Source organism: Hypomesus nipponensis, chromosome 11 (genome assembly GCF_054491055.1).
Source record: "Hypomesus nipponensis isolate SF chromosome 11, ASM5449105v1, whole genome shotgun sequence".
Lineage (NCBI taxonomy): Eukaryota > Metazoa > Chordata > Actinopteri > Osmeriformes > Osmeridae > Hypomesus > Hypomesus nipponensis.
In genome coordinates, this window is record NC_140371.1 from 11,960,001 (window position 1) to 11,986,806 (window position 26,806).

Genomic DNA, 26,806 nt, shown 5'->3' on the forward strand with positions numbered 1-26,806 from the left:
CCGCCCAACCTAACCTCCTGCTTGCCCTCTTCAAATCTTTTATCTCATTCCTCTGATGAGCAGTCTTAATTAATGCCTGAAGGCTTAACCATGGCATAAAGGCTGTGGATAGGCAAGGCGCATTGGGATAAAGCTCTCAGGTTTCATGTGGGTGCACTGCACACACACACACACACACACACACACACACAATCTCTCCCTGTCTCACTTCCTGTTCCTCTGAACACCACTTCTCGAGCTGCTTCATCATTGGTCCCTGTGGACGTCTGCTTTTACAAGCCGGCTCCACAAGGCAGGGTGAAGGGAGCCTTGGAGCTCAGCCTATCAGGCAGTCGGAACGGGGCTGTTTGGAGCAGCCGGCATCCCCCCCTCCATCTTTCACCTGACCTTGTCTGCTTCAGAGAGGAGACAACTGACCTTGGGTCAAAGTTGGAGTTCACAGGTAGCCTCCAGCACAGAGCCAAGCCGGTGTCAGCCCTGTGTGTGTGTGTGTGTGTGTGTGTGTGTGCGTGTCTGCTGCCGGCTGTGCTGGCACGGAGATAGCAGCTGCAGCAACACAGAGTGGAGGGGGGGGGGGGGGGGGGGAGGAGGGTGCCCCCAACCCCCCCCCCCAACCCCCCGGAGACCACATCACCCTCCATATGGTGCCTGTCTCCCCAGGGAGAAGAGGACACACACACACACATTTAACTTCATGTTTTTCCTTCTCCAGTTTTTCTTCGAAAAGTAGTTTTAAAGCAACAGAGTTTTAATAAAGTGGATTTGGTTCATCTGGAAATACATACAAGCAGACTATTATTTACATGCACTAGTGTACTCCTAACAGGTGCATAGGTTTCATTATACACACACCTTCTGAAGATGGCAACTCACTTTTTATTAAGAACATTTTACTTAAAGGCCGTTATTAAAAAAAGCTGTCTCTGAACATCACTGAGTCATTATGAATCCTTAGTAAAGAGCAGTGTGAGTGTATGGTGACGGTTTTAGTGTGGGAACAAGTGGGAGATGCATTACTGCAGTCGCTACTGAAAACACACAGGAGTGCTGTATTAGCATTTTGAATATAACCAGAGTGAAAAAAAAAGAAAAAAAGACTACACTCTAAACCAATGTAGCGGCTTGGTTTACCTCCCACAACATATTCCGAGGTGGTGTGCCTGTGTGTGTGTATATATGCATGCATGCCTGTGCGCGTTCGCGAGCGAGAGCACAGACGAAAAGAAAAAAAAAGAAAGGCGCAGATTAGGTTGCAGAGGACGGCGTCTCTCTGGGGGCCAGAATATACGGGGGAGGGGGGGAGGGGGCAGAGATCCCGATCGATCCTCTCAGCCCTGTCACCACTCCAGCAGCTCACCGAGGTGTCTGGGAGACTTTTAATTGCAACCAGCGGGGCCCCCTGCTGTTTCCCAGGGCCCCCACGCCGAGCAGCGACTGGGCCGTCATCCAGGCCGGAGTGCAGCACAGTAGAGTCCACACATCACCGCCCCGCGTCTCACACCTGCAGCTGGTGCCGGAGAGAGGTGCTTGAACCCCCCCCCCCCCCCCAAAGAAACGATTGTCCATCAACACGCACACGCAGTCACGCCCTGCGGGGTGGTCACTCAGCGCTCACCACTCGGAGCTCCCTCTCGCGTCCCCTGCACCCGCCGCATTAACGGGGCTGTCACAGCTAGCCAATCAATCGCTCAGGCTGTCGCCAGATAACTGGAGAGGTGTGTGGGGGGGCCGGTGTGTGTTAGTGTCAGTCCACTGGTGTGCGTGTGTGAGAGAGAGAAGGCGAGAGAGAGAGTGTGTGTTGTTGTGTCTCAGAGTGTGTGTGTGTGTGTGTGTTTTAGAGAGATAGAACGCAAATCTGTCTGTGTCCCTCCTTCTTCCTCCTTTCACCTAGTTTCCTCCTTGGCTTGCTTTGCAGCACTCCCTACACCCCCCCCCCCCACCCCTACACTCCCCCCCCCCCACACACACACAACTAGAATGCCTATTCCTCCCAATTAAAATGGCTTTTGCACAATTTCTCCCCGGCTATCTTTTCGGTTGCTCCCTCCCTATGTTTTATTAGGAAGGGGGGGAAGTAAGAGATAAAGACAGACAGACGGGGGGCACCCCTTTCTCCTTCGTCTAGCCAGCCTCTTGCCAGCATTTTTCAATTCATTCCCAAATCAATTCTAGCGTGCAGACAAAAAGTCCTGGAGGACCCCACAAGCACAGAGCCAGGCGAACACGCACACACGCACACACGCACACACACTGTGAAGAAGATGCACGTATCTTCACTCAGGGGTTATTCTGCTGAAGGGGGTCTTTTCTAGTTCATGGGGTAAGGTAAGATTGAGTGATGGGTGTCAAACTGGGTGGTGGTGTGTGTGTGTGCGTATGTGTGTGTGTGTGCCTCAAATCTGTGTATGGTCCTTTTGGGTTCCATGTATGGCTCTGAATAGAGGGCGAATCTGTGGCCTGAGTACATAGAATAGGTGTGTGTTGGTGTGAGTCCATCCTCTTTGTATGCTATGGCTCAGGGGTGTGTGTGTGTGTGTGTGTGCTAGAGACAGAGCGATAGAGAGAGACAGAGAGAGAGAGCAGGGCTGTGTCTGCATGGAGGAGCAGGCTCATCCTGGGGGATTCTGGAACACGCCGCAGGAAGCTGCCTTAATTAGAGCGCAGTCCTGGGGGGCTGCCAGGGTTCAGGGGGCATAGCCTTCCTTTTGGCACACACACACACACACACACACACACTGTGCTGAGACCACACACGGGAGTGTTGTCTCTGTGCTGTTCAAGTCGGGAGGGAAGGGGGGGGGGGTGTGTTCATCACCACAGTACACTGGGCCTCTGCTGGGAAACAGGAACAACAAGGGAGTCCTTTACGGACCGCGCACACACACACACACACACACACGGCAGGATCTCTGCACACCAACACAGACAGGACTGGCACACAGAGGTCAGCTGGGGACAAACAGAGATACCGGTCCATACAAGCAGGCTCGGATGTCTCCAGCTGTTTGATGGGATGTCAGTTCCACTTGTGGGTTTGATATTCATCAGCAGAAAATCAAGTACGACTGGGACAACAAGCCTGTATCCATCGCTCCTTCTACACGGCCTGTTCGGGGCAGGAATATTGCACTGCTATGCCGTTCTTTCACAAAGGTACAAACACGGAACGGGGGGTCATTGTTGTAACGGCATTAAGCCGGCAGCGGAGACGATCACAGAGGCGAATCGACGTCTGTGTAAAAGGCAGAGCCGTCATGGTGGGACTGCACACACTAGACACCAACACTGACGTCACGCCTCTGATTCTGGAAAACAGCATGCTGTCTGAAATCTCACACGGGGCGGAATTACGCCGGCTTTGTTTGGTTCTGTGTACACAAACAAAGACGGCATAATGAGGGGGGTCTTCTTATGGCAATATAGTGGGATCTCAGTGTAAAAGGGGCTTTCGTGTTTGTGTCTGCATCGAAATTTGCCGTCTAAATATCTTGCGCGTTCGTGTTCGTAATTGATGGTGTAGGAGCAGAGTGTGTGTGCGTGTGTGTGAGAGAGAGAGAGACTGGTTGTAGCCCCTCCAGCAGGGTTGACCTTCCCCTGTATTGACAGTAGAGCCAGTGACCTTCAAGGACACAGCGCTCCCGACACCCATGCTCATCGCCGATCAAATCTTCAGTGAGCTGATGCAAGCAGGGCAGCCCCGTGATTGGCTAGCAACCCGTCAATCAGCCCCGCCTCCACTCCACAGAGAAATGGCCGTCGTGGGCGTTTTGTTTACTTCGACCTGCTGCTTTGGCGAGGTTGGGGGGGAGGGGGGTAATTGCTGTGCTGTCAGAAAGGTATGTCACACCCAACCTTGAGATATGACCTTGAGCTTTGTCTGGGGTGTGAAATGTGAGCGTTGCATATCGTCATTTCTGCTCCTTGACAGAAATGCTGACCCGTTCTGGATTTGATAATGCAGAGAGGGATGTTTTTCGTTCACACGTCAACACACCTTCAAGACAGATACAACAGGCCTTAAAAACCAAGAACCCCCGAAGTAGAAGAACCGAAGGAGGATCTAATGCACACATGTACTGCGATGCTTAGCTTTAGTTTTATAGTACAGTATATTCAAGAGGTGTGGAATGTGTCCATGACATTGGCTGCTGCACTGCAAAGTACACTACTGTAGCCATCCATCTAAACATCCAGTCAGTCTACTAGCCAGCCTGTTATCCATCTAGTCATCCATCCAGTCATCCAGCCAGTCATCCAGCCAGTCATCCAGCCAGTCATCCAGCCAGTCATCCAGCCAGTCATCCAGCCAGTCATCCATCCAGTCATCCAGCCAGTCATCCAGCCGTCTACAGCCTCCAGAGGACTCAGGGAAGCAGAGGTGAGGTCTCCACCACAGCTGTACTGACACAGCCAGCCAGCCAGCCAGCCAGCCAGCCCCTCCAGCAACACGGCCCTCCTCCGCCCTGCTGAGAGACTACTTCACATGGCCAGGGCTCTGGAACAGCGAGCACTTGGATGCAAACGCCCACAGGGAGCCCCCCCCCCCCCCCAAAAAAAAAGAAAAATCCCTGAAAGAAGGGATCCTGAAAGCTTTCCAAAGCAGAGGAGCGAAAGCATCCTAAATGTTTGCCAAGGAGCAGGTGGCGACGTGAGATACTACCCAGAATAAGGGGGGGGGAATTCCCTCCTTAGAAAACACCAGAGCAGTGGGTGAGGAGCAGGGGGTGAGAGGAGCAACAGCACTCTACCGCTCACAAAGTGAAGACAAATCCTCAAGCCCTGGCGTGTTTTGTATCATTTGAATGTCTGTGCCACACTGTGACACACCCAGGCAGTCTGGACCAGGTAGGCACGTCCGATTATCAGAGATGGAAGCCAGGGGACGTGTGCTGGGTTCTCTCTGGGCTCTGGCTGGATACAGAAAAAGGGGGGGCCCGGGGGAGTGGGTGAACATCAAAGGCGCAGGGACGGCTGTTTTCCCCGTCTGACAGCGGGGCTGTTTGTCTGCTCCGTGCTGGGCACGGCATGCTCATCGGGCACGGCGCAGGCCGGCCTCGCTGCCGCACACGCCGGCTGGACTCACGCGGGAGCGCGCACACACACACACACACACACACACACACACACACACACACACACACACACACACACACACACACACACACACACACACACACACACACACACACACACACACACACACACACACACACACACACACACACACACACACACACACACACACACACACACACACACACAGGCTGATAGGATGCCACAGACACACGCAGGAGCATAGACCTTCACAAATAGTCAAAGAGAGAGAGAGAGAGAGAGATAGAGAGAGAGAGAATGTACAAGGCAAGGACACAAACACCCAGGCAAGCAAGCAGAGGGGGGAAAAAAAGATCATAGAGTAGCGAAAACAGAGAGTGAAATGAAACGAGCAGTATGAACGGTCCCCACTGAGCACGTGTGTGATTCCACAACCCCTCAGCGTCTTCTCCATCTCCATGGAGCGCCCTCCCTGAGAGACGGCGCCTCTCGCCCGCTAACGAGCATGCCCGCTGAACCCTGGGCTCGATGGGACGCGCCGCACCCCGGGGGAAGCTGGACCAAGAACAACACAGGGCTCGCACATTAACCCGTCCACTCACAGTACAGGAAAACCCAGTGCTTCGCCACGCGGCAGATAAAAAAAAAAAAAAAAAAACTCATTTGTTAGGCCATTAAATTCAATGTTTCCCCATCAACGGGCGTTCGGAAATCTAATTAAAGAGCTATTCAACAATAACAGGAGAGATGCAGTGTTTGTTGTTCAAAAGCAAGAGGGGGGGGGAGCAGCTGGAACTAGTGTATTGTACCGACTGGCACGTCTCTATGAATACTAATGGCTATCTGTAGATGGACCGGGAGGAGCCGTGGACAAACCGCTCGTTGTTCGGAAAGGGGACGGGCTCTTGTCCATTGTTTCAATGGGCTTCATGAGGTGCCTTTATGGGGGTTTGACCTAGATGCACACTGGCCCCCGTCTAGGATGGACTCCGGGGAGAACACTGACAAAGAGAGAGGCAAGTGAGAGGCACGCCTCGACGGCAGGGGACGCACACACACACCTTCACCATAATCGGACAAAAGGCCAGTCTCTCTCACCTCTTGTTGCCCTGGGAGACGTCTTTGGTCCCTGTCTGCGTGGGTGTCTGTCCCGTCTGTCCGTTTTGTTTGTCTGTCCCACGGGAAGCCTGTGAGGCAGGGGGAGCGAGAGAGGAGGAGGGGGGAGAGTGGAGGAGAGAGAGAAAGGGAGAGAGAGGGAGAGAGACAGGACAGAGATCAAGGCCAGGCGGCTGACACCTCTGTGAAGGTAGTGACACCAAGGTCAACATGGTCTCGTCCTGGCTGGGAGGAGCGCATGTGACTGAAGAGGGCTCGTCTCGCCTCTGCAGCGCTGAGCTGGGCCACAAACAAACGGCTCCACGCAGGCACATGTACACACCCACTCACACACACCCCAGGTTCACACAAACACACTTGGAGAGGGAGCGCAGAGGGATGGGGCGGGGGTGGTATGTAAAGCTTCGGGGAAGCATTTGTTTACCCCCACAGGCGGCCCTGGGAAGCCAGGAATACCTCACCAGATCAGAGCAGACTAAAAGGTCACGCTGCAGCAGACAGCAAACAGCAGGTCACTATGGTCAAATCCGTTTTAAAGAGACTGCTGTGTGTGCGTGTGTGTCTGTGTGTATGTATGGACTACGGCAGGTTACAGGAAAACCTAAATTTATCAGCTGCAAGGAGAAACTGACAGTAAAAGCCTTGTTTTACGGTTTCTACTCAGAAGATTAAAAGATTCCGCAATGAAAGGTCTACATAGAGCCACACCGCCGCACAATTTCTCCTGAAGATATAACCTGTCCAGGAATAACAAGTTATGGGCCTTAGGCCCTCAGCCGAACCTATAGAGCTCCCTCTCTGTCTCTCCCTCTCTCTCCCTCCCTCCCCCTCTCCCCCCCCCCCCTCTCTCTCTCTCTCCCCCCTCTCGCCCCCCCTCTCTCTCTCCCTCCCCCCTCTCGCCCCCTCTCCCTCTGTGTGTGTGTCAGTGACTGGACTCTCCATCCATTTTTCTCTGCTGACACACACACTTTCTCCAGACGGGGGGGAATGGAGAGAGCGCGTCGGCTGGAGGAGAGAAGAAAGGGGATGGAGGGGATGAAGGAGAATAACAAAGAGGGGAGAGCGATGTGAGGGTGGAGGGGGGGGGGAGCGCAGCTCGGGGAGATGAGAGAAACGGGGACAGTGTGGTATGTCTGTGTGTGTGTGTGTGTGTGTGTGTGGGTCGGGCGGTCCGGATTTCTTCAGCTGGAAGATTTCCCCTGTGATGGTATGTGAAATACCCGGTCCGTCATGGGGTTTCATCCGTGCAGTGGCCTGGTACGCGCGACACTTAAAGTTTGTGGACGGAACGAGGGTGTGTGTGTGTGTGTGTGAGAGACAGAGATGGAAAGAGAGAGATGGAAAGAGAGAGAGAGACAAGAGCGATGAAGAGAAACGAGAGAAGAGAGGTATATGCGTGTGGGGAACAAGAGGAGGTAAAAAAGAGGGGGGGGGACGGACGGACAGGGGACAGTGGAGAGAGAGGAGAGGAGCGTTAGAGAGAGAAGAAAGATACACGCTCCTTTGTTCTCCCTGCCACACAGGATCCCATTTGAATGTTTAATGGAGCTCTGAGAAACAGCAGCCATCTCCTCCGACAGGGGAGAGAACGAGGACAGAGATATACACACACACACACACTTCCATTACCACTGGTAAAACAAGACGTGGAAAACAAATGCACTTGATCAGACCTCAAACAAATGGGAATTTATCGGTGCACACAAAACACGAGCCCTCTCCTGTCTCGGTGCGACCAATGCTGGCCCTCCCAGTGGATATGCTAAAAAAAACGCTAGAGTAGCTCAAACACACCCCGGCTATCTTGGCTGGCTAATAACCAGCAACAACACCCACACGTACACACACACACACACACACTGCTACCCTGGCCTGGAGCCAACAACAACCAACCCACTACCAGGAATAATCCAACACCGTACTAGCAGGTATTACAGTACCTGCAGCACTCAAGACCCCAGGGCCCGGCCTAGAAGGGTTTATCTACCCATGGCCCTCTCCCTCCATCATAACTCGCCCCTGTTCTTCACAACAAATCCTATTTCTTGTTGCTCTCCTCTCCCCGTGTTCTCCCCTCCTCTCACCTCGCGCTGCCCTCGGTATACGGGGCATACAATGGGCCTCTGCACTTCCCCCTCTGCGACGTGTTGCTTTATCTCCACTACTTTCATGTCCGTCTATCCGTCGTTTCATGAGTCTATTATCTCTCTAGTTCAGCCATAAGGCCACTAATTGATTGTCTAATGGTAGGTATTTTTTTTTTTAAACCTCTAGCGCAGTGTGTGTGTGAGAGTGTGCGTGTGTGTGAGAGAGACAGCGACTGTGTGAGCAGTCCTATAGAGAAGACAGGAGATGCAGCAGGCTGCTAATCACATTCTGGGGCCTTAACAGCAGTGGATCAATCGCTCATCACAGCTGTTCTCTATCTGTCTCTCTCTCTCTTTCTCTCTCTCTCTCTCACACACACACACACACACACACACACACACACACACACCAGAAATACATGTGTGCTACCCATACTGAGGCACAGCCCCCAGACAGACATGTACAGACCATCCCAGCAGACAGACCCAACATGGGGCCGGACAGCACCATGGAAACATGGGAAATGAGGTTTCATCGACTTGTCTCTCGAGTACTCGCGCACACACACAACCACACTTTTCGTGTGTGAGTGAGTGAGTGAGTGAGGGAGAGACAGGGAGAGACAGGGAGAGACAGGGAGAGACAGCTACTGTATGTGCATCTGCAGGCTGGCAAATGCTGTATGCCCAGTGACAGCAGCACAGATTAGAAAATGATGATATTTATTGGGGCTTGTTCAGGCAAGGCTGTCCAGCGACCAGACACCATTTTTCATTCGCTGATGAAAGGAGGAGACGGGAGGCGAGGATGAAGAGAGGGAGTGTGTGTGTGTGTGTGTGTGTGTCGGTTTTAGAGCAGTGGTAGAAAATAAATGAATCAACAAACAAAAACAAAACAAACGTGAAGATGCTGCTGTCTGAGGGTGACATTTTATTAGAGGGGAATGCTGGTTCTAATTTAGCTGTGTGGAGGCGTTTGGTAATAAGACACACAACAGCACTGTCAGTCAGAGGTGGCACACACACACACATCTTAATTAAGCCTGGGGAGATGGAAGGAGAAGACAGTAGAAAGGACAGAAAGAGAGAGGGGAGGAGAGAGGAAGACAAAACAGGATCAAAGGAGGGGGGAGAAGACATGGGGGGAAACACACGTGCGAGAGAAGGAGAGAAAGACACACACACACCACAACAACAACAACCAAGTCTGTTCATCGTCACAACGAAGCGGCGTAGACGCAGAAGGATCTTCAACCCCATGTGCCTGCTCATCGGTGAGAGCTAATAGCCCTGTCAGGGCCGGGCCCTGCGTGAGTCTGTGTGTGTGTGAGCGTGCGTGTCAGTGTGTGTGTGTGTTATCTGTGATAGCAGCAGCAGACGTCCACTCAGCTCTTTGAAAGGCATCAAACGCCAGAGGGGGAGGAGGGTGATGAAGGAAGCCCAGTCCCGTCCTCCCGGGAAGGCCTGACTCATCGTTTCCCCGGGCTCCCTGTCCCGCGCTCCGTGCAGAGCGGGACAGGACTGTGGGGGGGGGGGCAGGGGGAAGGAGAGGGAACCCAACAGGCTCATGATGTTGCCCGTCGCGGCCTGGCTGGGTTCAGTCACGTGTCACGGGGGCGTCAGCTCCCTCAGATGGAGGTGGCGCCGGGCCGACCGCGTTCTAAATGACGAGTCTTTCAGGTGGGGCCGGGCCAAATCATTGTGGAAGCAACGACAACGTTTGTGTTCCTGTTGCCTCCATGCTCTCATTCTATCAGTCACACACACTTACACACACCTACACCCGCTTTATTGTGAAACGCAGCCAGAAAAAAGCCAGAGCCCTCTAAATCTTCCTGACACTGGACTGCTCAGGAACAGCAACACAAAAATGTGCCCCTTAAAGACTGCTTGAGCACAAAAAGGAACACGATTGAATAAAGACGGCGAAAAGGTATACTTTTACACTATAACACTAACAAACGTCATCGGAATGTCAATAGGAAGGGGAAGAGGAAGCGGTTTAGACCTCACTCTGTAACTCACAGAGGACAGAGGAGGGCCAGGGGGGGGCACTACTGCGTGATCTGTGGCAGGGATCATTCTGGTTTGCTCAAACAGAGATTTAGTTCATGTTTGTGAAGCCTTAAGCCTTAACGGGGAGCGGAGGGCAAGGAGGAGAGGGGGAGGAGGGGTGGGCTGATAGACAGAAAGAGAGAGACAGAGAGAGAGACAGAGAGAGAGAGAGAGAGAGAGAGAGAGAGAGAGAGAGAGAGAGAGAGACAGAGAGAGAGAGACAGAGAGAGAGACACAGAGAGAGAGACAGAGAGAGAGACACAGAGAGAGAGACACAGAGAGAGAGACACAGAGAGAGAGACACACAGAGAGAGAGCGACACAGAGAGAGAGAGACAGAGAGACACAGAGAGAGAGAGACAGAGAGACAGAGACAGAGAGAGAGAGAGACAGAGAGAGAGAGAGAGAGAGAGAGAGAGAGAGAGAGAGAGAGAGAGAGAGAGAGAGAGAGAGAGAGAAGAGAGAAGAGAACCCCCCGGGGAGGGAGATGAAGTCAAATGAAGAACAGGAAACATTAAAGGGGAATAGAGGATGTGCGTTCGCTGCATTTCAAACAAGCGGGCGGACGGGAGCAGGCGGGGGCGGGGCCTCCTCCTCCGCTCCGCTCGCTTAGCAGATGTGCAGCGCTGCTGGCGTTGTTTTTAGAACTTTACACACACACACGGCCACTTGAAAACAGCTGGACGCCAATTGGAGCATTTGAGCCTTTAAATGGGTTAGCTCTGAGGGCCTTGCGGAGGCAGACTTCCACACAGCTCCTCTCTCCCTCTACCTGCTGCTGCTGCACGTCCATCAGACGGAGGAAATGAAGTAAGCAACCGGCGTTGTGGTGTTCCTGGTGTGTGTGTGTGTGTGTGTGTGTGTGAGGAAGAGAGACAGAGCATGTGTGAACGTGTTCATCTGACAGTTAAGGTAATGGTGGGTGTGATTATGGTTACTGAGTGTGCGGGTTTGTATGTGCGTGCGTGCGTGTAAGACTGAGTGAATGAGTTAGAGAGTGTTTGTGAGTGTGTGTGTGAGTGAATGAGAGTTAGAGAAAGAGAGAGAGAGATTGTGTGTGTGCGCGGTGGAGCTCCAGTGCTCTGAAGCTGTGGTGTGTGTTGACGGGAGATTGGAGCCGGAGTGACAGGGGGACTTTGGACTTTAATGGCAGCTGTCTCTGGTGGAGGCTGCCAGCCCCTCAACATGTCTGCTCAATTATGGAGGAGAGGAGAGATGGAGGGAGGGAGGGCACAGAAGAGAGACACCCAGAGCCACAGATGTTCTGGAAAGCATCTGGAACATCACACACACACACACACACACACACACACACACACACACACACACACACACACACACACACACACACACACACACACACACACACACACACACACACACACACACACACACACACACACACACACACACACACACACACACGGCAGACCTTTTGTTTTGATGAGTGTTCCTTGTTCCTGCTATTCTACATCAAGTAAGAAACGCCTGCTATCTTGTTCCAAATCACACGGTTGCATTTCAGCCTGGGCGCTTTTCCATGTAAGCAATTTGAACAACAGACGGTTCAAAAACAAAAACACTCCTCGCGAGCTAACTTGGCTGGACAAACGTGTGCGCGCCCCCCCCCCCCCCCACCCCTCCCCTGACATCAGCCCGTCAACCCCCCACCCTCCTCGTGTCTTTATCACGCAGCCTGGGACAATGGGTGACCTTTGAACCCCTGAACCCCGGGCCCTCCTTTATTGACTGTTCAACACGCCCCCACCCCTTCCACTGCTCCCACTCTCTACCTCCCTAAAGGTCTATTATCTCACAACCCCCCCACACCCCTCCCCCTCCATCCCTTTCCCCTCATGAGGCAAAAGGGGGGGGCCAGTATTAGGTGCACACAGCCACAGTCAGAGAGAGGGATAGTCGGGCTAACTGTCCTATTGGAGGGGAGTGGAATCCTCCAGCAACGTGGGAGGCCGCAACTTAAAGGGGGAGAAGAAGAAATAAGGAGCAGGAAACCACGGGGTGAAAACAGCGGAAGAGAAAGAAGGAAGAGATGAAGGAGGCTACAAAGAGTGAGCCTGCTAATGGACGCTCCGAGAGCTGGACTTTAAGACCCCCACACCTCCCCCCAACCTCCCTCTCTCTCTGGGTGGGTGTGGTGTGGGTCACGGAGGGCCAAGGAAACAGAGGGCCGCTGGAGGGGACACATCCAGATGGGAGGGGGGGGGGGGGGGACAGGAAGAGGAGGGAAGAGGAGGGAGGACTTCCTGTGTAGAAGCCAAGGGTCAAGAGGGGCTAGTCCCTCAGGAGCCAGAGACCTTAAAGCCTCTTCAAACCCAGCGACGTATGGAATCCGAAACACAGATACCACGGTTAACCAACAACACAAACTCATCCCAACTCGATATCCCGGTATTAGGGATTGCTTCGACCAAAACGCCGGTGACAGCGGGAGACACCAGCTGCCTGGCTGGACCAGAACACTCCACACAGAGGCAGTAGCTGGCACCGAATCTCAACGAGCACGCTTTCTAGACTTTACCACCCCGGAGCCCCGGCCTGCCCTGACAGAAAGACAGGACACACAAGAAGAAAACCTCTTCAGGAGCGCAGCGCTCTGCAGGAGCGCCGAGCTTGACAGGCCCCATTCATCCTCCCCTCTGCCAGACACCAAGTCACTCTGGAGGCACTTATGACAGGGAGTGTGTGGGGCCTTTGTGTCGGTGTGTGTGTGTGTGTGTGTGTGTGTGTGTGTGGGGCTGAATGACAGGGAGAATGGGAGGCTGGTGAAGACCGACGTCACGTGCGCGTACTGCGTGGTGATATATCCGTGATTATTCACAGACATTAATGACAGCTTTCTACAGCCCCGAGATTTAGGGTCCGCTCGTGTCTGGGTGTGCTGATAGGGGAACCCTTTGGTCGTGCAAACAGCGTGCCAAACGTACTGTGGCACACAGCGCATGTATGGCACAAGCGCCCCCTTAAAGCGTAGGCTTGAAGCCCACATAATAGAATACAGCCACTGGTATGTTTCTCTCCCTCGCAAAGCCTCCCGGAAAAAGATGCCCACACATGGATGGTGCAGTACACACACACACACACACACACACACACACACACACACACTCTCTACACTCACTAAATCAGCATGAGAGAACCCGACACACACGCGCGCTCACGCATACACGCTTACTAAATCAGCAGGCTCGAACGAGAGCCAGGTCCTCCAGCCAGAAGAGAGGTCGTTTGGAGGATAGATGATAGGGATCAGGGTGAGATGGAGGGAGGTAAAGAGAGAGGGGTGGAGAGAGAGAGAGAGAGAGAGAGAGAGAGAGATGGAGGGAGGGAGAAAGAGTGAGACAGAGAAAGAGCAGCCAGGAGGTAGAAGGACAAACAGAGAGGAACAGAGACAGAGATGCCCTGGAGAGAGAGAGATGGAGGGAGAGAGCGATGGAGGGAGAGAGCGATGGAGAGATGTGATGACAAAAGTGACGGAGCTTCATCTGTGGGCGACAAAGCCACTCAGGTGGAACGTCCAGCTGCTTGGAGAATACCTGCCTCTTCACACACACACACAGCACTTAATGAGAAAACACACACACACACACACTAAAATGCACACGTTTATTGGCACTTAACAGAAGGTCTCAGAATAGAAGCATCCTTCAAACTGTCATAAACACTGAACCGGGCGTGACAAAAGCGATTCATTTAGAGCCTTTGATCAAATGTGACATTTCTTATTCAAAACAAAAACACAACAACAAAAGCCTCTCCGTACGGGGAAAAGACGATCCTTTGTTGTATTATGGATGTCCTGGTTCCACGTGCGCAGCTGCACAATTGTCCCAAATAAAAGAAGTGGAAGAGACATGGAGAGGAAGGGAGGCAGGGAAGACGGGAGAGCATCGTGTGTGTGTGTGTGTGTGCGCGGGTGTGTGTGCATGCGTGCGAGCGTGCATCGCCGACGAGGTAAAGCAGACACTGACATTACTTTGACCTATCGAAACCAGATACCCTTCTGCAAAGAATAGATATCTCAGATTTACCTAGTGTGTGTGTGTGTGTTTATAGCGGAGGAGGGGTGCTTATAATGAAGGCAGTCAAAGCCTACCTTCCCAGGCTTGGCCAACATTGGCTCGCTGGTTTAACACACGCAAGGCAGGCAGCTGCACACGTCAACCAGGGGTCACAGGTGGCCATCTAAAGCGGTGAGATTATAGCTATGGAAGCATCAGAGGCCACAGGCCCCTTCGCTAAAAACCGGAGGCGACCTGTGCCAGCTCGATGCACTTCACTGCCAATGCTCCCGGTGTGTGGCGCGCGTGCTAGCGCGCTGGTGTGGCGCGCGTGCTAGCGCGCAGGTGTGGCGCGCGTGCTAGCGCGCAGGTGTGGCTGAGTGAACTGGTAGTGAGCGCTGACGCTCCTTTAGGTTCCATTCCTTTAGGGGCCAGCAGAGAGCACAGGTTTTAGTGTTACAGTTGGGGGTGCAAGCGACGGACGGGGGCAGGACGGAGGGGGAAGGTTACGGGCAGACGGCCGGGGTCGGCGGCGGCTGGAGCAGAGCCGTCCTGATTGGAGCGGATTCCTCCCCTGGTGGACGGCTGTATGTACTTAACAATGACCAAACAAGGCCTGGCTCTTTAGAAGATTAGCGGTAATCTGGGTTAATGCATCAAAGACAAGGGAGGAGAGAGAGAGGGAGAGAGGAGGGGTAAGAGAGGGAGGGAGAAAGGAGGGGTAAGAGAGGGAGAGAGAGAGGGAGAGAGAGAGGGGGAGAGAGAGAGAGGGAGAGAGAAGGGGGTAACAAAAACACTGGGAGAGAGAATAGCGACAAGACAGGGAAAGGAGAGTTTCCCTTGATCTTAGTCAGGCAAATCAGAACACTTAATCACCCACTGCTACCGTATGTATCAACAGAAACAAATGAATCTGTTCAATAAAAAAAATGTCCTGCTTTGTAAACTACTGTGATCAAATAGGCGAGCTTTAATGAAAGCGCGTGGAAAGAGGGGAGATGGAGACAGCGAGGAGGGGACAGAAGGAAATGGCAAATGAAGCTTTCCCTTTGATGCGTGGAGCTCTCTGGGGGTGGCTGTGTGTGTGTGTGTTGGGGGGGGGGGGGGGCATGACAGACGCCTGGAGGCAGAGTGGGTGATGCTGCTGCCTCAGTGTGAAATGCTCAGCAGTGTGTGTGTGTGTGTGTGTGTGTGTACGGACCAAGTTGAATAGCCAGAACCAATCCTCAGCACAACCCACTTTCACATTTAACTACAACAAGCCCAAACACTTTGTCTCTCTATCCATGTGGTCTACAATTAGACAGGGAGTCTGTCCTGAACAGTCAACCAGCCATTTAAAAAAACAAATCTGTCAGTCAGTCAGTCTGTCAGTGTGCCCGCCTCCCCCCCCCCCCCCTTACAGATGAGTGGGCAGGGACAGCGAGCCCTGGGGGTCCGGCCGAGCGTGAGAGCCGGGTCAAATGCACCCCGCCACTTTAGAGAGCGCCAGCTCGCCAGCTACACGGGGAGAGGCAGGCTGGCTTCCTGCTGAGGACGCTCTCCACTGGAGCAAACATGTTGACTCATCGCTACATTAGCCAGACAGGGACATACACACACACTCAGACACAGATTTGGGCACGCACACACACACACACACACACACACGCTACTTCAAGGTCCAAAAATGGTTTCTGCATAAGGGAAATGGGTCTCTCGGTCTATACTCCTGTCATCCGTTCTCAAACTGATGAACTCATTCTCATTCCGCCTGGCGGCCTGCTATTTCAACAGACTGACGGAGATAGACACATGAAGATGGGAAAAATTGGAGCAGGGGGCTGGGGGTGGGGTGGAGGTGGTATATGTAGGAACAAAAAGATCCCTAATCCATGCAGACTTCTGGCATTTTCACCCAGGCAAATCTTTGCCAGTGCTATAAGGTGTATTGCACTGTTGTGAGAATGGAGATGCGAAGCGGGACCCGTCACCTCACACATGCAGGCACACACTTGTACAAAGAAAAAACGAATATCAATGGGCCGGCCAGCTGTCTGTCAGATGCGATCAAAGACGAGGAGCTCATTTTGAGCTGCGCCCGTCCTGGGAGAACCGTCCATCAGAGCACTGCATCGGCTGGCTCTCTGTACTGGTAAACAGTCTGCTTTGCTGGGAAAGCTCCCTCTCCCTCTCTCTCTGGGAGCAAGGACTCTGGGAGCAAGGAGGGACACGAGAAACGACCGCTGCAGCACATTGCACCTCACCGCTGCTTCTCCAAGGGGGAGGGGGGGGCAAGCCCTCATGAGTGAGGAGAGAGAGAGACGGGCAGCGGAGCAGCGGCTGATGTAGTCATCGTTAATTCATGGCAATGAAAGGAGGAACAGTGGGCCCCTCGTCTGCTCCCCACGCCTCATTAAAACGCTCCACGTGCTCAGGCCCCGCCCCCTCCGCTGTGCCTTAAAACTGCTTCACGTGCTCAGGCCCCGCCCCCTCCGCCGAGCCTTAACACCGCTCCACTCTCTACCCTGTCCACTTCTGCCCTGAATCTCTCCATCCCCCCCCTCTCTCTTCACTCTCTCTCTCTCTCTCTACCCACCACTCTGAACTCTACGCATCTCTCTTTACTTCTCATTTGTGAATCACTCAACGCCCCCTTGTACTCTCTCCCTGTCTCAGAGAGAGAGACAGTGAGAGAGAGACAGTGAGAGAGAGACAGTGAGAGAGAGAGAGAGAGAGAGAGAGAGAGAGACAGTGAGAGAGAGAGGTGTCAGTAGGAGCAGTGACGGCGTGTTGTCAGGGCTGACGGTGTGTCTCGTACAGTGAATGACGGTGATGAATCGTTTAGGGTCGGGCTCCACGGGGATGCCAGTCCCAAGCGGCTCGGTCCGGGGACGGCGCGTGGGGAAGAATGGATTCTTATGAGCTCTCAGGGGAGGACATGAGACTCACTTCCCTCCCTTTAGAAGGTCCTCGGGGGGATTAGCAGAGGAGCTATTAATGACTGGAGATGGTTTAAATATGGAGGCTTTTTCGATTTCCATAGCCTTGTCTCATCTCAGAGCGAGCTCATTACTGCAAATGGAACTCAAAACCTGCACACACACACACACACACACAGCCGGATGTAAACTGTTACGTTTCAACTTAATAAGACCCGAATCTGTGGGTGAGCGTTCCACGTGTGATGCTGCGCCCTGACCACAATCCCCAAGCTAGCGGACTCTACCGGTCGCTCCTCATTACCGTCGTCACGCCAACTAAACCAGCATGTGACCAACCCGCATCTGCGGCGCCGTTTGGGAAACCAACAGAGATGCCGACAGACGCCAGGACCTGGGAGAGGTGGAATCAACCCCTGCCGTCTTAAAAGATGACATCCCTTAACTCTCCCTTGGACACCAACAAAACACCTCCCAGGAGTACTGGGACTGAAACAAAGCCTGCACGTCCATTCGGATGAGACTTTACCACGGAGGAGCCGTGCTCTGTGGATGGCCTCCCTGACGCGAGCGCTGTCGTTGAGTGCTGCTCCGCTGAGGATCCAGACGACGCTGCAGCCGGTTGGAAGCCTGCTAGGCGGCCGTCTTTGGATGGATGCTCCGGCCCGGCCTGGCAGCAGCTGCTGCTACTATTGCTGCTGCTACTACTGCTGCTACTACTACTGCTGCTGCTGCTGCTGCTGCTACTACTGCTGCTGCTGCTGCTGGGGCCACAGAGGCTTCCGGCCAACTGGGCTGGGCTGCGGCTCTGCCCATTCCCTGGGAGGAGAGCGGCAGTCCGGAGAGAGAGCGAGCGAGCCAGCCAAGTCCAACTGCAGCTGAGCTGGGTCTACAGTGAGAGGAATGCTGCCAGCTGGTTTTCTGGGCAAGGGAGAGAAGTGGAGGGCGAGCGGAAAAGAGAGAGAGGGAGCATCGAGAGTGAAAAGGGGTGGAGAGAAAGACAAGGAAAAATAGAGGCAAAAAAGGGAAATAAAGAGAGCAGATTCAGTAGGGCTGGCACAAGCAGAAAGGAAGGCAGGAGATAAGACTGACAGAGAGATACACAGACAGGAGTGAGATAGAGGAGGATGAGAGAGAGAGAGAGAGCGAGGAGGAGGATGAGAGACAGAGAGAGAGAGAGAGAGAGAGAGACAGAGAGAGAGAGAGATACGAATCAGGCCTGTAAATGCTAGGACTCTGAGGAGTCCCAGCTGCGGGGCTGACTGATTGAGCACAGCGACGTCATGCTGGTAGCTAACTGTCTGCTCCACCTGCACAGCCATGAGCTTGCACACACACACACACACCATGTGAAACGAGCAAGGAACTCTAGTGGGGAGTTGCAGAGTTGTTTGAGCGAGAGAACACTGTTAACAATAGTGAAAACCACTTTGAACTCACACCATAAACATTTAGGCAGCAGGCAAACTAAGACATAAGTGTTTGTGCATCATTAGCGAGGGCAGGTCAGGGCATGGACCACCGAGAAAAGAGAGAGAGAGGGGGGTGGGGGGGGGAGACGTAGATAAAGAGATTCAGAGGGGGGACGTGGCATTAAATTAACACTAATTAGAGGGAAATTGATTACACTGGGTGCATATTTTTTTCCCAGCGTTCCAGGGTTGCCATTAGTCTTTCGTCTTGACAGCCGCTGTGTGTGTGTGTGTGTGTGTATGTCTGTGTGTGTGTGTGCGTGGGCGCATGTGAGGGAGAAAACGCGCCAAACTGTATGGATTGGCACTGACAGCTGCATCGTTCACGCTCCCAGCCGGCCTGTGTGAGCTCAGTGAGTTCAGACACACTGTGACGCTTCCTCCCGGGTGATGTCATCAGACCAGGAGAGATGGGAGTATCTTTCACACACAGACCTCGGCGGCGCGGCTGGCGGGCTGACGGGCGGGCTCGATTCTATACACTGTGGAGAATGGAGGGATGGAAAAGGGAGAGAGGGAGTGGCTGGGTGCACCCGCGAGAAGGGGAGAGAGACAGCGTTGAGGGGAGAGAGAGAATCTCTCGCTCGTAGAGAGAGAGAGAGAGAGAGAGATTGATAAACGCTGTCAAGGAAAATGGGCGCGATGGTGAGAGCTGTGGAGACTGCGGAAGACTGTAAAGAAAAGGAGAGGGAGGAGAGAGAGTAGGAGATAGATCGACCGACTGAAGAGAGGAGTGAATTACACCACAGGGACCGTGTTAAGACCACAAGGCCATGTGGTTGAGGGAGATTGAGGAGACGCTGGGCTCTGCGTGTGATTGTGTGTGAGTGTGTCTGGGTGGAGCTGGTTAGAGTGCAGGATGGATGGTGGTGCCGTGCCCTCACCCCGCCCCCCCCCCCCCCCCCGGAGTGGGCAGGATGGGCACCTCTGGCAGCCGGGGGCTCATGATGAATGGGCTGCACTGTGCGCCGTGCCACCTCTCCATCTGCTCCTCTGTCCCTGCGACACGGGGCCCAGCGGGCAGCCTGCGCCGCCTCGACCGCTCGCCCTGCATGCCTGTCTGTCTGTCTCCACCTCTCTCCCTCTCTCGTTTTCCCCTCACACCCCAAATCTCAATCGCTCGCTCTTTCTGTGTCACACACACACACACACACACACCTCAATTGCTCATTCCCCCTCTCTCACACACTCCAGTGAGCTCCACTCACCTGCAGGTTCCTCACACCCCCCCCCCCCCCACACGCACTTTCAGTGTGACTGACTCACTGCACCTGTCAGAGTCCCTCAGCTCTGCAGCCTTCTACATCCACACACACACAATCAGTCTCTACGCCTTATAACCACACACACACACACACACACACACACACACAGAGCGACGAGTTGTGCTCGTCTCGGCTCACAAATCAGCCGCGTGGCTCCTGTGAGCCGCTGTCTGGGTTTGACCGATGGATCGTCTTTCACGCTCCCGAGACCAATGTGGACGGCCACAATTACCGCTAAACAACCTTGAGGAGCTGGCCAGCGCCTAGCCCACGCTGGAGATGAAGGGGGAGGGGGGGTCAGTCAGTCAGTCATCAATAGAGGGGGGGCAGCAGCGTGTGTGGGAGAGAGAGAGAGAGAGGATGGTGGAAAGAGATGGAGAAGCGAGGGGGGGTGCGGGGTGCACGCTGGGGCACGCAAACGAAAGGGATAGAGGGGGTAATGAAGGGGAAAAGTGAGGGCGACCAGAAGAGAGGCACATAGTGCACCCCCCCCCCCCCCTCCTCCTCTCCCTTCCCTCCCTCTCGCCGTCTGCCGGCTGTGTAATAACCCACATCGTCACTGCTGAAGGAGAGCCTCCCTGGGTCAACAGCAGGATCCGTGAGCAGGCCTACTGCACAGTGCAGCATCCTGCGCTGCACGCGTCCCGGTCCTACATGCACGTTCTGGTCCTCAACCTACGACGGGCTCTTAGCTGGCGCATCACACATCCCCCATCTCGGAACGGATTCAAGCGTGGGTTCGGAATGCTGACGCAACAGCTGCTGGCCGACGCTAAGCTACCAATGCAACCTGGATAGAGAGGCTACGCCATGCTACGCCATGCTAAGCCATGCTACGCCATGCTACGCCGCACATGATTCGATAAGTAGACGCGGGGGAGGGGGAGCAGTGCTGGAGCGGTCAGTGTGAATCGGTTTCGCCTGGTTATGGAAACGGACTGGAGAGGACCATCGCATCGGCATCTCTTTACTCTTCGGCCCGCACACACACACACACACACACACACGGCCGAACGCGCACACACTCAAAAGCGGGACAGGTCCTGACGGCCTAACTCAGGCAAAATGTCAGTGGAGCAGAGGACAAGTGTGCTGGACACACACACATGGGACTGACAGTATCTTCCCGGTGGACTTACCCTGTCAGTCACACCTGAGAGATCTCGACACTTACCATTAGTTAGATAGACGACACAGTCAGAGCAATACCTCAGGAGTATCTCCAGCTACACAGACATGGACTCGGCCCGGGGGGGTGGGGAAAGAGAGAGAGAGAGAGAGAGAGAGAGAGAGAGAAAGAGAGAGAGACACTGTATCCAAGGCTGCACACGTCCATACGTTGTGTCTCGGTGTGTGCTAGCGTGCATGTGTGAGGGCGTAGTGGCGGGGTGCTGAACGGCGGTTCAGCCGCTTCGTGAGAGGACGAGGAGCATGTTGGAAGGCACGCCGTGTGATGTGTCGTGTATGTGCTACGAGGCAAGCGCGAACACGCCTGTCTCTCAGAGTTATGTACCGCTTGTCCTTGTCTTGTAACCGAGTCGATGTCTGTGGAGAGAGAGAGAACATGTTTGTGGATGTGTTCTGGCGGTTAATGAGTGTGTTGGGGGTGTGTGTTGGGTGTGTGTGTGTTGAGTGTGTGTGTGTGTGTGTCTATAAAAAGCCAGAGGAGCGTGTGGCAGCCTGTCAGGACGAATGAGCTCCTCAAGGTCCTCCACACACAAACTTCCTCCGTCCGCCCTTCCTCTTCCTCCTTCCAGTACGACCCCCCCTCAACGCTCAACACTCTCCATTTTTCTCCCTTCAATCCTTTTCTGCACCCCCCTCGCCCCCGATTCCGCTCTGTAGAACCTTCCATCTCATTCCACTCTCCTCTCCCTCCTCCCATCCACCAGTTCTGCTGCTTCTCCCTCCACACCTCCATCCCTCCGTCCGTCTCTCGCCCCCTCTCTCTGACAGGGGCAGTTCCCTGGTGAGCTGCTCGGTGCGCTGGGATGGACCAGAGGCGCCAGACACTGAGCCTGAGGACCGTGTCAGCACTCGTCTGCTCTTCTCCTACTTTTCTTTCTTCCTTCTTTCTTTCCGGTAGGAACCGTGGTTTTATGTTCGCCTCTCCCACTCGTCGAGCTCTCTGTCGTTCTCTCAATCTTCCCCTCGACTCTCTCCCTCCGGGCTTCTCCCTCCCTCCCTCTCTCTCTCCACTCCGTTACCTTTACGTCCTCTCCCGCTTCCTCTCCTCCCTCTCGTCGCTTCATTACTCCCGCGTTTCTCCTGCCCGGTGGAGAAACGGATCTGAGGCAATCCAGCAGACAATTAGCCCGAGGGGGGCCCAGCTCGTTACAGACGCTGAGCCTCCCTCTCCCAGCCGCGGGCTCCCCACACCTCCTATTCCCTCCCTCCCTCCCTCGAAAACCCACAACAGACCCTTCTCTCTGCTCACCCTCCCCCCCACTTCCTGTTAGTCTATATCCCGTTCAGTCAGAAGGCCGCCTTTTGCAACAAAAAACAAAAAAAAACGAGTTCATGAGAAGGAGAGGAAGTGGAGGAGCAGGTGAGGGACACGACGGGAGCCGCAGCGACGGGCAGAATCCACGACTGAACTGAAAATAGTCGTCCCACAGGATTGAGCTTTTTATGGACACTCGATACAAGTAAACAAACCAGAAACAGCTGAAAGATGTATCGCGTATCCCCAGGGGGAAAATATTTTTTAACAACTTATCCACTTCCTGTTTTCTCCCTCTCTCCGTTTAATCAGGGTGTGTGGAGTTGAGAGGTAGGAGAGGTGGAGATGGATGCCTGTGGAGTGATGAAGTGGATATCTAGGGTGTGTTTGCTGTTTGTTTTTCCCTCGCAGCCCGGCACTCAGAAAGGGTGAACACGCTGATCTCAACTGGCAACCGGCCACATCAGCTTTTCAGCAGCTTGTGATCAACACCACTTTGAAAGCCTCAGCCTCCCCTCCCCTCCCCGTGTGTATGTGTACGTGTTTGTAAGGCAGACATCTAGATTGTGGATGCAGATGCAAGGCTTTAGGCTGATGGAGCGCAGGGCTGTTGCACCCAGCCACGGTGATCACTCAAGCACATATAAGCAACACACACGTACACCCGAGTTACAGCATATTAACAGATGTGTCCGTCAGAAACCTAATTCTCCATGTCTGTCTGACACAACGTCAGAGTGAAAGGGAGGCATGGAGCTGTGTGTGCATGCACAAAAGTGTTAGTGTGTGCGAGAGAGAGAGAGGGACAGGAGAGAGAGAGAGGGACAGGAGAGAGAGAGAGAGAGAGAGAGAGGGGGACAGGAGAGAGAGAGAGAGAGAGAGAGAGAGAGAGGGGGACAGGAGAGAGAGAGAGAGAGAGAGAGAGAGAGAGAGAGAGAGAGAGAGAGAGAGAGAGAGAGAGAGAGAGAGAGAGAGAGAGAGAGAGAGAGAGAGAGAGAGAGAGAGAGAGAGAGAGAGAGAGAGAGAGAGAGAGAGAGAGAGAGAGAGAGAGAGAGAGAGAGAGAGAGAGAGAGAGAGAGAGAGAGAGAGAGAGAGAGAGAGAGAGAGAGAGAGAGAGAGAGAGAGAGAGAGAGAGAGAGAGAGAGAGAGAGAGAGAGAGAGAGAGAGAGAGAGAGAGAGAGAGAGAGAGAGAGAGAGAGAGAGAGAGAGAGAGAGAGAGAGAGAGAGAGAGAGAGAGAGAGAGAGAGAGAGAGAGAGAGAGAGAGAGAGAGAGAGAGAGAGAGAGAGAGAGAGACTGCTGACAGCCGAGGGAAAAAGCCAGGCTCTGGGTGACGTTGATAAATGTCCACCTACGGTCAGCGGCCACACAATTGTCGGAGCGGAAGTAGAGGAGAAAGAGGGGAGCGAGGGAGAGAGAGAGACACACCGACTGGTAGAGAAAAGGGGGAAGAGAGAGAGAGAGAGAGTATAAGGAGCCGGTGAGTGCTGGTCTGTCCCTGTGAGGGAGAAGCCCCAACGCAAAGTCCCAGACAAGGGCATCTTCACTCATGTGCGCCGGCTAGCCCTGGGGGGAAGGGGGGGAAGACGACGACTAGACGCTCCCCTCGCCCCCCCTTCCTGTTCTCACTCTCCTCCTCCTCCTCCTCTCCTGCCTTTGTTGTGCCTTGATTCCCAAGCAAACCAATTAAAACCTACTTTCTCACATGCACAACGACAGGGGAGGCCGGGAGGGTGAGGGGCGGGGGGTGTGCGTGTGGGTACGTGTGTGCATATGCAGTGAATATGTAGGTGCTAATGGGCGGGGCCATCTGGGAATCGGTACGTGTGAGAGAGTGACAGAGAGAGAGAGAGTGACAGAGAGAGAGAGAGAGAGAGAGAGTGACAGAGAGAGAGAGAGAGAGAGAGAGTGACAGAGAGAGAGAGAGAGAGAGAGTGACAGAGACAGTGAGACAGAGAGACAGAGAGACAGAGAGACAGAGAGACAGAGAGACAGAGAGACAGAGAGACAGAGAGACAGAGAGAGAGAGAGAGAGAGAGAGAGAGAGAGAGAGAGAGAGAGAGAGAGAGAGAGAGAAAGAGCGAGGCTGTGTACCTGCTCGTACGGCCCGTTGGCCTTGGCTGGTCAAAGTGATCTAAAGACACAGCGAGGGTCCCTCCCCCTTCACTCCCCCCCCCCCCCACTGCCCCCAACCCGCCCCTCGCTGGCTGCTGGGAAACCCATCCATCACACCCTGCTGGGGCCGTCTGGACTGCTAGCAGGCCAGGAGAGCTGTGCTACATCACGCTGTCCTGGCCAATCACACGCACGCAGTGGACAGCAGAGCGGGATAACCTCCACGACACCACCCCCCCCACCCCCCGCCCCAACACACACACACCTGCAAGGCTTCATTAGTGGCGTGGGTAATGAGACAAAACCGGAGCAGGCTGGGTCACCTGCTCATTATGAGATGGGTCAGATTGGGTGGAGCCACAAAGTATCAAAGGAGGGAGAGAAAGGAGAGGGAGAGAGGGAGAGGGAGAGAGGGAGAACGAGAGAGAGAGAGACAGAGAGAGAGAGAGCGGGAGGGCGTGAAAAAGGAGGGACGACATCCATAGGGTTAGGACCCTGCAAGGAGGGATGGTGACATACATCATTACAGTCTGCCCAGAAATAATTACACCTCCGCCAATGACCATTCATGAACGCACACACGCACTTATTCACAGAGCGCACCTGTTTGCTCTGAAATGGGTTTCCATTCCCCTCACACACACGCACACGTGACATAATGGCTGCTCCAGCTGGCCTTGGACTCCAAGGACTGGGCGTGTGTGCACATATCAGTCCAACACAAGCTAACGTCAAACAGCAGCAGTCTGAAGTCTCCCAGGCACCGTCGAAACCCCGACCTGCCCAAATGGCCCTCTGGCCAGCTGACATCACATCTGCATAAAGCCCATGATCCCTTGGGGGGGATTTGGTGTGCGTTTGCGGAGGGGAGCTCCACGCAATGAGGGGCTGGCAGGCTCTCGCTGGAGGCCAGTTTGGCACGCTCCCTCCCTATCTCTCTCTCTCACACCCCTCCGTTTCTCCTAACCTCTCTCTGTTTGGACGGCGTACAGGAAAGCCATTAGGGCGGACGACGCCGCCCATTTAACCCGGGCCAATTAATCAATCGGGGAGTGCGGCGCAGATTCATTCCAGCCGGGGCCTGCTCGGGAGGAGAGTCTGCATCCAGAACTGTTCAAACTGTTTTACAGGGCGAGACAGGGAGGATGAAGAAGGAAAAGAAGAAAGAAAAAAAAACCTGGTTAAGGAAGTCGTTTCATTTGGACGACGCCCAATGAGGCTCCTTAAAAATCACAATTCATCAGCCAATGCTGCACACAGAGAGAGGAGGAGGAGGGGAAGGAGGGAGGTGGAGGAGGAGGAGGGAGGGAGGTGGAGGAGGAGGGGAAGGAGGGAGGTGGAGGAGGAGGGGAAGGAGGGAGGTGGAGGAGGAGGAGGGAGGGAGGTGGAGGAGGAGGGGAAGGAGGGAGGTGGAGGAGGAGGAGGGAGGGAGGGAGGTGGAGGGGAGTGAGGGAGGGAGGTGGAGGAGGAGGGGAAGGAGGGAGGTGGAGGAGGAGGAGGGAGGGAGGTGGAGGGGAGTGAGGGAGGGAGGTGGAGGAGGAGGGGAGGGAGGTGGAGAAGGAGGGGAAGGAGGGAGGTGGAGGAGGAGGAGGGAGGGAGGTGGAGGGGAGTGAGGGAGGGAGTTGGAGAAAGAGGGGAAGGAGGGAGGGAGGTGGAGAAGGAGGGAGGTGGAGGAGGAGGAGGGAGGTGGAGGAGGAGAGGTGGTAAGAGGGGAGGCAGAGAAGGACGGTGAGATGAGGGCGGGGCGGGGGAACGAGAGAAAGAGAGAGCGAGAGGGAAAGTAGTGTGTGTGTGTGTGTGTGGTATGCGTAGAATACACAGTGTGCGTCGGGTTGGGCCTTTTGAATAAGTTAAACTGAGCTCATTTATAGCATCTATGAAGCTAGCCCCGGGTTGCTCTTGGGACGCTGGTGCACTTGAGCAGAGATGACACCAGAGTGCTGTGTTCTTATGACTAAGTCATGGCCGACACATGCAGCGGGGGACAGACGTTCCTCTCTCAGCCCTGATCATCGGGCGTTCAGACACCCATCCCATCACAGGCACTGTCCTTACCAGAGGAGGAGGGGGGGGGGGGGGGGGGGGGGACAGTCTACGTCTCTCTCTCCGTCTCATTCACCTCACCTCCCCCCTCCCTCCCCGGCCTCAGACGTATCATCAGGTAGCCCATTTGTCCAGCAGCTGAGCCAACCCCCCCAACCCCCCCCCCCCCCCTCCCTCCACTACTCCTGGAATCTATGAATACATCTTGAGAAGTGCTT

At 54.3% G+C, this 26,806-nt stretch overlaps 1 protein-coding gene across 16 annotated transcripts in view; it reads right to left on the reverse strand.

The window, feature by feature from the left end:
* ndst2a (N-deacetylase/N-sulfotransferase (heparan glucosaminyl) 2a) overlaps positions 1-26,806 on the reverse strand; it is an 85,410-nt gene that overhangs the window by 26,110 nt on the left and 32,494 nt on the right. For 14 of the 16 annotated variants that reach the window (XR_014768838.1, XR_014768836.1, XR_014768839.1 and 11 more), the window contains exon 3: positions 6,154-6,242. The exons of the other annotated variants lie outside the window; for them this stretch is intronic. The gene's annotated coding sequence lies outside the window, so the exon portion shown is untranslated. The remainder of the gene's footprint in view (positions 1-6,153; positions 6,243-26,806) is intronic. 16 annotated transcript variants of the gene reach the window in all.